Source organism: Ovis canadensis, chromosome 11, assembly GCF_042477335.2.
Source record: "Ovis canadensis isolate MfBH-ARS-UI-01 breed Bighorn chromosome 11, ARS-UI_OviCan_v2, whole genome shotgun sequence".
NCBI lineage: Eukaryota > Metazoa > Chordata > Mammalia > Artiodactyla > Bovidae > Ovis > Ovis canadensis.
Window position 1 is genome coordinate 301,825 of NC_091255.1, and position 13,335 is coordinate 315,159.

Sequence of the window (13,335 nt, forward strand, 5' to 3'; positions counted from 1 at the left end):
CAGGCGTCCTTGCGGAGGGCTTAGGGGCCGGTGGCTTGCACACTGCCAAGGGCACCAGCAGGAAGAGCTCTGTGCGAGGGAAGGGAAGGGCTAGTGCAGGGCTCCTCCAGCGGTTGCTTGTCCGCCCAGGCTCAGCTCGGCACGGAGTGCACCAGCCTCCCAGGGCCCCTGGCTGGGGTCTGCAGCCCTGCACACCCGGAGGCTGACTCCCTGGGCGCCCAGCAGCTGCCTCACACACGTAGCTTCCCTAGCGCTCTCCTCCCCAGCAGAGACGTGTGCAGCTGGTTGGGGCCTGCCCCTGCGTGCCTGGGCTCCCGCGCACAGCCCCAGCTCAGGGCAAGCAGCCCCTGAGCTAAGACCTGCAGGAGGCGCAGAGCGCCCCCACCTGGAAGCCGAGTGAACAGCTGGAGGGGAGGCGAGCCTCCTCGAGGGAAGAAGAGGCAGCCCAGCCTCGTTTGGCTCAAGCCCTACTTGGCTGGAGCCGAGTGCGCCTCCAGGACGGCAGAGCTCCAGCTCTGCTCAGAGGCCCGTTCTGGCAGAGTTGCTGGCGCGAGGCTGCTCTGCCCTGGGCGAGCCTTGCCCAGACTTGCCTCGGTGCTAGGCTTCCTGCCCAGGAAGGAGCAGGCTGCGCGAGGCTGGGAGACGCCACTGGCGCCTTCCTGGCCTCAGCTCCGCTACTGCCTTGCCTTTGCACCTAGGCCCCAGGCGTCCTTGGGGAGGGCTTAGGGGCCGGTGGCTTGCACAGTGCCAAGGGCTCCAGCAGGAAGAGCTCTGTGCGAGGGAAGGGAAGGGCCAGTGCAGGGCTCCTCCAGCGGTTGCTTGGCCGCCCAGGCTCAGCGCCGCTCGGAGTGCCCCAGGCTCCCAGGGCCCCTGGCTGCGGTCTGCAGCCCCGCACACCCGGAGGCTGACTCCGGGGACGCCCAGCAGCTGCCTCACACACGTAGCTTCCCTAGCGCTCTCCTCCCCAGCAGAGACGTGTGCAGCTGGTTGGGGCCTGCCCCTGCGTGCCTGGGCTCCTGCGCACAGCCCCAGCTCAGGGCAAGCAGCCCCTGAGCCAAGACCGGCAGGAGGCGAAGAGCGCCCCCAACTGGAAGCCGAGTGAACAGCTGGCGGGGAGGCGAGCCTCCTCGAGGGAAGAAGAGGCAGCCCAGCCTCGTTTGGCTCAAGCCCTACTTGGCTGGAGCCGAGTGCGCCTCCAGGACGGCAGAGCTCTAGCTCTGCTCAGAGGCCCGATCTGGCAGAGTTACTTGCGCGAGGCTGCTCTGCCCTGGGCGAGCCTTGCCCAGACTTGCCTCGCTGCTAGGCTTCCTGACCAGGAAGGAGCTGGCTGCGCGAGGCTGGGAGACGCCACTGGTGCCTTGCTGGCCTCAGCTCCGCTCCTGCCTTGCCTTTGCACCTAGGCCCCAGGCGTCCTTGCGGAGGGCTTAGGGGCCGGTGGCTTGCACACTGCCAAGGGCACCAGCAGGAAGAGCTCTGTGCGAGGGAAGGGAAGGGCTAGTGCAGGGCTCCTCCAGCGGTTGCTTGTCCGCCCAGGCTCAGCTCGGCACGGAGTGCACCAGCCTCCCAGGGCCCCTGGCTGGGGTCTGCAGCCCTGCACACCCGGAGGCTGACTCCCTGGGCGCCCAGCAGCTGCCTCACACACGTAGCTTCCCTAGCGCTCTCCTCCCCAGCAGAGACGTGTGCAGCTGGTTGGGGCCTGCCCCTGCGTGCCTGGGTTCCCGCGCACAGCCCCAGCTCAGGGCAAGCAGCCCCTGAGCCAAGACCTGCAGGAGGCGCAGAGCGCCCCCACCTGGAAGCCGAGTGAACAGCTGGCGGGGAGGCGAGCCTCCTCGAGGGAAGAAGAGGCAGCCCAGCCTCGTTTGGCTCAAGCCCTACTTGGCTGGAGCCGAGTGCGCCTCCAGGACGGCAGAGCTCCTGCTCTGCTCAGAGGCCCGTTCTGGCAGAGTTGCTGGCGCGAGGCTGCTCTGCCCTGGGCGAGCGTTGCCCAGACTTGCCTGGCTGCTAGGCTTCCTGCCCAGGAAGGAGCAGGCTGCGCGAGGCTGGGAGACGCCACTGGCGCCTTCCTGGCCTCAGCTCCGCTCCTGCCTTGCCTTTGCACCTAGGCCCCAGGCGTCCTTGGGGAGGGCTTAGGGGCCGGTGGCTTGCACACTGCCAAGGACTCCAGCAGGAAGAGCTCTGTGCGAGGGAAGGGAAGGGCCAGTGCAGGGCTCCTCCAGCGGTTGCTTGGCCGCCCAGGCTCAGCGCCGCACGGAGTGCACCAGGCTCCCAGGTCCCGTGGCTGGGGTCTGCAGCCCCGCACACCCGGAGCCTGACTCCCCGGGAGTCCAGCAGCTGCCTCACACACGTAGCTTCCCTAGCGCTCTCCTCCCCAGCAGAGACGTGTGCAGCTGGTTGGGGCCTGCCCCTGCGTGCCTGGGCTCCCGCCCACAGCCCCAGCTCAGGGCAAGCAGCCCCTGAGCCAAGACCTGCAGGAGGCGCAGAGCGACCCCACCTGGAAGCCGAGTGAACAGCTGGCGGGGAGGCGAGCCTCCTCGAGGGAAGAAGAGGCAGCCCAGCCTCGTTTGGCTCAAGCCCTACTTGGCTGGAGCCGAGTGCGCCTCCAGGACGGCAGAGCTCCAGCTCTGATCAGAGGCCCGTTCTAGCAGAGTTGCTGGCGCGAGGCTGCTCTGCCCTGGGCGAGCCTTGCCCAGACTTGCCTCGCTGCTAGGCTTCCTGCCCAGGAAGGAGCAGGCTGCGCGAGGCTGGGAGACGCCACTGGCGCCTTCCTGGCCTCAGCTCCGTTCCTGCCTTGCCTTTGCACCTAGGCCCCAGGCGTCCTTGGGGAGGGCTTAGGGGCCGGTGGCTTGCACACTGCCAAGGGCTCCAGCAGGAAGAGCTCTGTGCGAGGGAAGGGAAGGGCCAGTGCAGGGCTCCTCCAGCGGTTGCTTGGCCGCCCAGGCTCAGCGCCGCTCGGAGTGCCCCAGGCTCCCAGGGCCCCTGGCTGGGGTCTGCAGCCCCGCACACCCGGAGGCTGACTGCCTGGGCGCCCAGCAGCTGCCTCACACACGTAGCTTCCCTAGCGCTCTCCTCCCCAGCAGAGACGTGTGCAGCTGGTTGGGGCCTGCCCCTGCGTGCCTGGGCTCCCGCGCACAGCCCCAGCTCAGGGCAAGCAGCCCCTGAGCCAAGACCTGCAGGAGGCGCAGAGCGCCCCCACCTGGAAGCCGAGTGAACAGCTGGCGGGGAGGCGAGCCTCCTCGAGGGAAGAAGAGGCAGCCCAGCCTCGTTTGGCTCAAGCCCTACTTGGCTGGAGCCGAGTGCGCCTCCAGGACGGCAGAGCTCCTGCTCTGCTCAGAGGCCCGTTCTGGCAGAGTTGCTGGCGCGAGGCTGCTCTGCCCTGGGCGAGCGTTGCCCAGACTTGCCTGGCTGCTAGGCTTCCTGCCCAGGAAGGAGCAGGCTGCGCGAGGCTGGGAGACGCCACTGGCGCCTTCCTGGCCTCAGCTCCGCTCCTGCCTTGCCTTTGCACCTAGGCCCCAGGCGTCCTTGGGGAGGGCTTAGGGGCCGGTGGCTTGCACACTGCCAAGGACTCCAGCAGGAAGAGCTCTGTGCGAGGGAAGGGAAGGGCCAGTGCAGGGCTCCTCCAGCGGTTGCTTGGCCGCCCAGGCTCAGCGCCGCACGGAGTGCACCAGGCTCCCAGGGCCCGTGGCTGGGGTCTGCAGCCCCGCACACCCGGAGCCTGACTCCCCGGGAGTCCAGCAGCTGCCTCACACACGTAGCTTCCCTAGCGCTCTCCTCCCCAGCAGAGACGTGTGCAGCTGGTTGGGGCCTGCCCCTGCGTGCCTGGGCTCCCGCCCACAGCCCCAGCTCAGGGCAAGCAGCCCCTGAGCCAAGACCTGCAGGAGGCGCAGAGCGACCCCACCTGGAAGCCGAGTGAACAGCTGGAGGGGAGGCGAGCCTCCTCGAGGGAAGAAGAGGCAGCCCAGCCTCGTTTGGCTCAAGCCCTACTTGGCTGGAGCCGAGTGCGCCTCCAGGACGGCAGAGCTCTAGCTCTGCTCAGAGGCCCGATCTGGCAGAGTTACTTGCGCGAGGCTGCTCTGCCCTGGGCGAGCCTTGCCCAGACTTGCCTCGCTGCTAGGCTTCCTGACCAGGAAGGAGCTGGCTGCGCGAGGCTGGGAGACGCCACTGGTGCCTTGCTGGCCTCAGCTCCGCTCCTGCCTTGCCTTTGCACCTAGGCCCCAGGCGTCCTTGCGGAGGGCTTAGGGGCCGGTGGCTTGCACACTGCCAAGGGCACCAGCAGGAAGAGCTCTGTGCGAGGGAAGGGAAGGGCTAGTGCAGGGCTCCTCCAGCGGTTGCTTGTCCGCCCAGGCTCAGCTCGGCACGGAGTGCACCAGCCTCCCAGGGCCCCTGGCTGGGGTCTGCAGCCCTGCACACCCGGAGGCTGACTCCCTGGGCGCCCAGCAGCTGCCTCACACACGTAGCTTCCCTAGCGCTCTCCTCCCCAGCAGAGACGTGTGCAGCTGGTTGGGGCCTGCCCCTGCGTGCCTGGGCTCCCGCGCACAGCCCCAGCTCAGGGCAAGCAGCCCCTGAGCTAAGACCTGCAGGAGGCGCAGAGCGCCCCCACCTGGAAGCCGAGTGAACAGCTGGAGGGGAGGCGAGCCTCCTCGAGGGAAGAAGAGGCAGCCCAGCCTCGTTTGGCTCAAGCCCTACTTGGCTGGAGCCGAGTGCGCCTCCAGGACGGCAGAGCTCCAGCTCTGCTCAGAGGCCCGTTCTGGCAGAGTTGCTGGCGCGAGGCTGCTCTGCCCTGGGCGAGCCTTGCCCAGACTTGCCTCGCTGCTAGGCTTCCTGCCCAGGAAGGAGCAGGCTGCGCGAGGCTGGGAGACGCCACTGGCGCCTTCCTGGCCTCAGCTCCGCTACTGCCTTGCCTTTGCACCTAGGCCCCAGGCGTCCTTGGGGAGGGCTTAGGGGCCGGTGGCTTGCACAGTGCCAAGGGCTCCAGCAGGAAGAGCTCTGTGCGAGGGAAGGGAAGGGCCAGTGCAGGGCTCCTCCAGCGGTTGCTTGGCCGCCCAGGCTCAGCGCCGCTCGGAGTGCCCCAGGCTCCCAGGGCCCCTGGCTGCGGTCTGCAGCCCCGCACACCCGGAGGCTGACTCCGGGGACGCCCAGCAGCTGCCTCACACACGTAGCTTCCCTAGCGCTCTCCTCCCCAGCAGAGACGTGTGCAGCTGGTTGGGGCCTGCCCCTGCGTGCCTGGGCTCCTGCGCACAGCCCCAGCTCAGGGCAAGCAGCCCCTGAGCCAAGACCGGCAGGAGGCGAAGAGCGCCCCCAACTGGAAGCCGAGTGAACAGCTGGCGGGGAGGCGAGCCTCCTGAGGGAAGAAGAGGCAGCCCAGCCTCGTTTGGCTCAAGCCCTACTTGGCTGGAGCCGAGTGCGCCTCCAGGACGGCAGAGCTCTAGCTCTGCTCAGAGGCCCGATCTGGCAGAGTTACTTGCGCGAGGCTGCTCTGCCCTGGGCGAGCCTTGCCCAGACTTGCCTCGCTGCTAGGCTTCCTGACCAGGAAGGAGCTGGCTGCGCGAGGCTGGGAGACGCCACTGGTGCCTTGCTGGCCTCAGCTCCGCTCCTGCCTTGCCTTTGCACCTAGGCCCCAGGCGTCCTTGCGGAGGGCTTAGGGGCCGGTGGCTTGCACACTGCCAAGGGCACCAGCAGGAAGAGCTCTGTGCGAGGGAAGGGAAGGGCTAGTGCAGGGCTCCTCCAGCGGTTGCTTGTCCGCCCAGGCTCAGCTCGGCACGGAGTGCACCAGCCTCCCAGGGCCCCTGGCTGGGGTCTGCAGCCCTGCACACCCGGAGGCTGACTCCCTGGGCGCCCAGCAGCTGCCTCACACACGTAGCTTCCCTAGCGCTCTCCTCCCCAGCAGAGACGTGTGCAGCTGGTTGGGGCCTGCCCCTGCGTGCCTGGGTTCCCGCGCACAGCCCCAGCTCAGGGCAAGCAGCCCCTGAGCCAAGACCTGCAGGAGGCGCAGAGCGCCCCCACCTGGAAGCCGAGTGAACAGCTGGCGGGGAGGCGAGCCTCCTCGAGGGAAGAAGAGGCAGCCCAGCCTCGTTTGGCTCAAGCCCTACTTGGCTGGAGCCGAGTGCGCCTCCAGGACGGCAGAGCTCCTGCTCTGCTCAGAGGCCCGTTCTGGCAGAGTTGCTGGCGCGAGGCTGCTCTGCCCTGGGCGAGCGTTGCCCAGACTTGCCTGGCTGCTAGGCTTCCTGCCCAGGAAGGAGCAGGCTGCGCGAGGCTGGGAGACGCCACTGGCGCCTTCCTGGCCTCAGCTCCGCTCCTGCCTTGCCTTTGCACCTAGGCCCCAGGCGTCCTTGGGGAGGGCTTAGGGGCCGGTGGCTTGCACACTGCCAAGGACTCCAGCAGGAAGAGCTCTGTGCGAGGGAAGGGAAGGGCCAGTGCAGGGCTCCTCCAGCGGTTGCTTGGCCGCCCAGGCTCAGCGCCGCACGGAGTGCACCAGGCTCCCAGGGCCCGTGGCTGGGGTCTGCAGCCCCGCACACCCGGAGCCTGACTCCCCGGGAGTCCAGCAGCTGCCTCACACACGTAGCTTCCCTAGCGCTCTCCTCCCCAGCAGAGACGTGTGCAGCTGGTTGGGGCCTGCCCCTGCGTGCCTGGGCTCCCGCCCACAGCCCCAGCTCAGGGCAAGCAGCCCCTGAGCCAAGACCTGCAGGAGGCGCAGAGCGACCCCACCTGGAAGCCGAGTGAACAGCTGGCGGGGAGGCGAGCCTCCTCGAGGGAAGAAGAGGCAGCCCAGCCTCGTTTGGCTCAAGCCCTACTTGGCTGGAGCCGAGTGCGCCTCCAGGACGGCAGAGCTCCAGCTCTGCTCAGAGGCCCGTTCTGGCAGAGTTGCTGGCGCGAGGCTGCTCTGCCCTGGGCGAGCCTTGCCCAGACTTGCCTCGGTGCTAGGCTTCCTGCCCAGGAAGGAGCAGGCTGCGCGAGGCTGGGAGACGCCACTGGTGCCTTCCTGGCCTCAGCTCCGCTACTGCCTTGCCTTTGCACCTAGGCCCCAGGCGTCCTTGGGGAGGGCTTAGGGGCCGGTGGCTTGCACAGTGCCAAGGGCTCCAGCAGGAAGAGCTCTGTGCGAGGGAAGGGAAGGGCCAGTGCAGGGCTCCTCCAGCGGTTGCTTGGCCGCCCAGGCTCAGCGCCGCTCGGAGTGCCCCAGGCTCCCAGGGCCCCTGGCTGCGGTCTGCAGCCCCGCACACCCGGAGGCTGACTCCGGGGACGCCCAGCAGCTGCCTCACACACGTAGCTTCCCTAGCGCTCTCCTCCCCAGCAGAGACGTGTGCAGCTGGTTGGGGCCTGCCCCTGCGTGCCTGGGCTCCTGCGCACAGCCCCAGCTCAGGGCAAGCAGCCCCTGAGCCAAGACCTGCAGGAGGCGAAGAGCGCCCCCAACTGGAAGCCGAGTGAACAGCTGGCGGGGAGGCGAGCCTCCTCGAGGGAAGAAGAGGCAGCCCAGCCTCGTTTGGCTCAAGCCCTACTTGGCTGGAGCCGAGTGCGCCTCCAGGACGGCAGAGCTCTAGCTCTGCTCAGAGGCCCGATCTGGCAGAGTTACTTGCGCGAGGCTGCTCTGCCCTGGGCGAGCCTTGCCCAGACTTGCCTCGCTGCTAGGCTTCCTGACCAGGAAGGAGCTGGCTGCGCGAGGCTGGGAGACGCCACTGGTGCCTTGCTGGCCTCAGCTCCGCTCCTGCCTTGCCTTTGGACCTAGGCCCCAGGCGTCCTTGCGGAGGGCTTAGGGGCCGGTGGCTTGCACACTGCCAAGGGCACCAGCAGGAAGAGCTCTGTGCGAGGGAAGGGAAGGGCTAGTGCAGGGCTCCTCCAGCGGTTGCTTGTCCGCCCAGGCTCAGCTCGGCACGGAGTGCACCAGCCTCCCAGGGCCCCTGGCTGGGGTCTGCAGCCCTGCACACCCGGAGGCTGACTCCCTGGGCGCCCAGCAGCTGCCTCACACACGTAGCTTCCCTAGCGCTCTCCTCCCCAGCAGAGACGTGTGCAGCTGGTTGGGGCCTGCCCCTGCGTGCCTGGGCTCCCGCGCACAGCCCCAGCTCAGGGCAAGCAGCCCCTGAGCTAAGACCTGCAGGAGGCGCAGAGCGCCCCCACCTGGAAGCCGAGTGAACAGCTGGAGGGGAGGCGAGCCTCCTCGAGGGAAGAAGAGGCAGCCCAGCCTCGTTTGGCTCAAGCCCTACTTGGCTGGAGCCGAGTGCGCCTCCAGGACGGCAGAGCTCCAGCTCTGCTCAGAGGCCCGTTCTGGCAGAGTTGCTGGCGCGAGGCTGCTCTGCCCTGGGCGAGCCTTGCCCAGACTTGCCTCGGTGCTAGGCTTCCTGCCCAGGAAGGAGCAGGCTGCGCGAGGCTGGGAGACGCCACTGGCGCCTTCCTGGCCTCAGCTCCGCTACTGCCTTGCCTTTGCACCTAGGCCCCAGGCGTCCTTGGGGAGGGCTTAGGGGCCGGTGGCTTGCACAGTGCCAAGGGCTCCAGCAGGAAGAGCTCTGTGCGAGGGAAGGGAAGGGCCAGTGCAGGGCTCCTCCAGCGGTTGCTTGGCCGCCCAGGCTCAGCGCCGCTCGGAGTGCCCCAGGCTCCCAGGGCCCCTGGCTGCGGTCTGCAGCCCCGCACACCCGGAGGCTGACTCCGGGGACGCCCAGCAGCTGCCTCACACACGTAGCTTCCCTAGCGCTCTCCTCCCCAGCAGAGACGTGTGCAGCTGGTTGGGGCCTGCCCCTGCGTGCCTGGGCTCCTGCGCACAGCCCCAGCTCAGGGCAAGCAGCCCCTGAGCCAAGACCTGCAGGAGGCGAAGAGCGCCCCCAACTGGAAGCCGAGTGAACAGCTGGCGGGGAGGCGAGCCTCCTCGAGGGAAGAAGAGGCAGCCCAGCCTCGTTTGGCTCAAGCCCTACTTGGCTGGAGCCGAGTGCGCCTCCAGGACGGCAGAGCTCTAGCTCTGCTCAGAGGCCCGATCTGGCAGAGTTACTTGCGCGAGGCTGCTCTGCCCTGGGCGAGCCTTGCCCAGACTTGCCTCGCTGCTAGGCTTCCTGACCAGGAAGGAGCTGGCTGCGCGAGGCTGGGAGACGCCACTGGTGCCTTGCTGGCCTCAGCTCCGCTCCTGCCTTGCCTTTGCACCTAGGCCCCAGGCGTCCTTGCGGAGGGCTTAGGGGCCGGTGGCTTGCACACTGCCAAGGGCACCAGCAGGAAGAGCTCTGTGCGAGGGAAGGGAAGGGCTAGTGCAGGGCTCCTCCAGCGGTTGCTTGTCCGCCCAGGCTCAGCTCGGCACGGAGTGCACCAGCCTCCCAGGGCCCCTGGCTGGGGTCTGCAGCCCTGCACACCCGGAGGCTGACTCCCTGGGCGCCCAGCAGCTGCCTCACACACGTAGCTTCCCTAGCGCTCTCCTCCCCAGCAGAGACGTGTGCAGCTGGTTGGGGCCTGCCCCTGCGTGCCTGGGTTCCCGCGCACAGCCCCAGCTCAGGGCAAGCAGCCCCTGAGCCAAGACCTGCAGGAGGCGCAGAGCGCCCCCACCTGGAAGCCGAGTGAACAGCTGGCGGGGAGGCGAGCCTCCTCGAGGGAAGAAGAGGCAGCCCAGCCTCGTTTGGCTCAAGCCCTACTTGGCTGGAGCCGAGTGCGCCTCCAGGACGGCAGAGCTCCTGCTCTGCTCAGAGGCCCGTTCTGGCAGAGTTGCTGGCGCGAGGCTGCTCTGCCCTGGGCGAGCGTTGCCCAGACTTGCCTGGCTGCTAGGCTTCCTGCCCAGGAAGGAGCAGGCTGCGCGAGGCTGGGAGACGCCACTGGCGCCTTCCTGGCCTCAGCTCCGCTCCTGCCTTGCCTTTGCACCTAGGCCCCAGGCGTCCTTGGGGAGGGCTTAGGGGCCGGTGGCTTGCACACTGCCAAGGACTCCAGCAGGAAGAGCTCTGTGCGAGGGAAGGGAAGGGCCAGTGCAGGGCTCCTCCAGCGGTTGCTTGGCCGCCCAGGCTCAGCGCCGCACGGAGTGCACCAGGCTCCCAGGTCCCGTGGCTGGGGTCTGCAGCCCCGCACACCCGGAGCCTGACTCCCCGGGAGTCCAGCAGCTGCCTCACACACGTAGCTTCCCTAGCGCTCTCCTCCCCAGCAGAGACGTGTGCAGCTGGTTGGGGCCTGCCCCTGCGTGCCTGGGCTCCCGCCCACAGCCCCAGCTCAGGGCAAGCAGCCCCTGAGCCAAGACCTGCAGGAGGCGCAGAGCGACCCCACCTGGAAGCCGAGTGAACAGCTGGCGGGGAGGCGAGCCTCCTCGAGGGAAGAAGAGGCAGCCCAGCCTCGTTTGGCTCAAGCCCTACTTGGCTGGAGCCGAGTGCGCCTCCAGGACGGCAGAGCTCCAGCTCTGATCAGAGGCCCGTTCTAGCAGAGTTGCTGGCGCGAGGCTGCTCTGCCCTGGGCGAGCCTTGCCCAGACTTGCCTCGCTGCTAGGCTTCCTGCCCAGGAAGGAGCAGGCTGCGCGAGGCTGGGAGACGCCACTGGCGCCTTCCTGGCCTCAGCTCCGTTCCTGCCTTGCCTTTGCACCTAGGCCCCAGGCGTCCTTGGGGAGGGCTTAGGGGCCGGTGGCTTGCACACTGCCAAGGGCTCCAGCAGGAAGAGCTCTGTGCGAGGGAAGGGAAGGGCCAGTGCAGGGCTCCTCCAGCGGTTGCTTGGCCGCCCAGGCTCAGCGCCGCTCGGAGTGCCCCAGGCTCCCAGGGCCCCTGGCTGGGGTCTGCAGCCCCGCACACCCGGAGGCTGACTGCCTGGGCGCCCAGCAGCTGCCTCACACACGTAGCTTCCCTAGCGCTCTCCTCCCCAGCAGAGACGTGTGCAGCTGGTTGGGGCCTGCCCCTGCGTGCCTGGGCTCCCGCGCACAGCCCCAGCTCAGGGCAAGCAGCCCCTGAGCCAAGACCTGCAGGAGGCGCAGAGCGCCCCCACCTGGAAGCCGAGTGAACAGCTGGCGGGGAGGCGAGCCTCCTCGAGGGAAGAAGAGGCAGCCCAGCCTCGTTTGGCTCAAGCCCTACTTGGCTGGAGCCGAGTGCGCCTCCAGGACGGCAGAGCTCCTGCTCTGCTCAGAGGCCCGTTCTGGCAGAGTTGCTGGCGCGAGGCTGCTCTGCCCTGGGCGAGCGTTGCCCAGACTTGCCTGGCTGCTAGGCTTCCTGCCCAGGAAGGAGCAGGCTGCGCGAGGCTGGGAGACGCCACTGGCGCCTTCCTGGCCTCAGCTCCGCTCCTGCCTTGCCTTTGCACCTAGGCCCCAGGCGTCCTTGGGGAGGGCTTAGGGGCCGGTGGCTTGCACACTGCCAAGGACTCCAGCAGGAAGAGCTCTGTGCGAGGGAAGGGAAGGGCCAGTGCAGGGCTCCTCCAGCGGTTGCTTGGCCGCCCAGGCTCAGCGCCGCACGGAGTGCACCAGGCTCCCAGGGCCCGTGGCTGGGGTCTGCAGCCCCGCACACCCGGAGCCTGACTCCCCGGGAGTCCAGCAGCTGCCTCACACACGTAGCTTCCCTAGCGCTCTCCTCCCCAGCAGAGACGTGTGCAGCTGGTTGGGGCCTGCCCCTGCGTGCCTGGGCTCCCGCCCACAGCCCCAGCTCAGGGCAAGCAGCCCCTGAGCCAAGACCTGCAGGAGGCGCAGAGCGACCCCACCTGGAAGCCGAGTGAACAGCTGGAGGGGAGGCGAGCCTCCTCGAGGGAAGAAGAGGCAGCCCAGCCTCGTTTGGCTCAAGCCCTACTTGGCTGGAGCCGAGTGCGCCTCCAGGACGGCAGAGCTCTAGCTCTGCTCAGAGGCCCGATCTGGCAGAGTTACTTGCGCGAGGCTGCTCTGCCCTGGGCGAGCCTTGCCCAGACTTGCCTCGCTGCTAGGCTTCCTGACCAGGAAGGAGCTGGCTGCGCGAGGCTGGGAGACGCCACTGGTGCCTTGCTGGCCTCAGCTCCGCTCCTGCCTTGCCTTTGCACCTAGGCCCCAGGCGTCCTTGCGGAGGGCTTAGGGGCCGGTGGCTTGCACACTGCCAAGGGCACCAGCAGGAAGAGCTCTGTGCGAGGGAAGGGAAGGGCTAGTGCAGGGCTCCTCCAGCGGTTGCTTGTCCGCCCAGGCTCAGCTCGGCACGGAGTGCACCAGCCTCCCAGGGCCCCTGGCTGGGGTCTGCAGCCCTGCACACCCGGAGGCTGACTCCCTGGGCGCCCAGCAGCTGCCTCACACACGTAGCTTCCCTAGCGCTCTCCTCCCCAGCAGAGACGTGTGCAGCTGGTTGGGGCCTGCCCCTGCGTGCCTGGGCTCCCGCGCACAGCCCCAGCTCAGGGCAAGCAGCCCCTGAGCTAAGACCTGCAGGAGGCGCAGAGCGCCCCCACCTGGAAGCCGAGTGAACAGCTGGAGGGGAGGCGAGCCTCCTCGAGGGAAGAAGAGGCAGCCCAGCCTCGTTTGGCTCAAGCCCTACTTGGCTGGAGCCGAGTGCGCCTCCAGGACGGCAGAGCTCCAGCTCTGCTCAGAGGCCCGTTCTGGCAGAGTTGCTGGCGCGAGGCTGCTCTGCCCTGGGCGAGCCTTGCCCAGACTTGCCTCGCTGCTAGGCTTCCTGCCCAGGAAGGAGCAGGCTGCGCGAGGCTGGGAGACGCCACTGGCGCCTTCCTGGCCTCAGCTCCGCTACTGCCTTGCCTTTGCACCTAGGCCCCAGGCGTCCTTGGGGAGGGCTTAGGGGCCGGTGGCTTGCACAGTGCCAAGGGCTCCAGCAGGAAGAGCTCTGTGCGAGGGAAGGGAAGGGCCAGTGCAGGGCTCCTCCAGCGGTTGCTTGGCCGCCCAGGCTCAGCGCCGCTCGGAGTGCCCCAGGCTCCCAGGGCCCCTGGCTGCGGTCTGCAGCCCCGCACACCCGGAGGCTGACTCCGGGGACGCCCAGCAGCTGCCTCACACACGTAGCTTCCCTAGCGCTCTCCTCCCCAGCAGAGACGTGTGCAGCTGGTTGGGGCCTGCCCCTGCGTGCCTGGGCTCCTGCGCACAGCCCCAGCTCAGGGCAAGCAGCCCCTGAGCCAAGACCTGCAGGAGGCGAAGAGCGCCCCCAACTGGAAGCCGAGTGAACAGCTGGCGGGGAGGCGAGCCTCCTCGAGGGAAGAAGAGGCAGCCCAGCCTCGTTTGGCTCAAGCCCTACTTGGCTGGAGCCGAGTGCGCCTCCAGGACGGCAGAGCTCTAGCTCTGCTCAGAGGCCCGATCTGGCAGAGTTACTTGCGCGAGGCTGCTCTGCCCTGGGCGAGCCTTGCCCAGACTTGCCTCGCTGCTAGGCTTCCTGACCAGGAAGGAGCTGGCTGCGCGAGGCTGGGAGACGCCACTGGTGCCTTGCTGGCCTCAGCTCCGCTCCTGCCTTGCCTTTGCACCTAGGC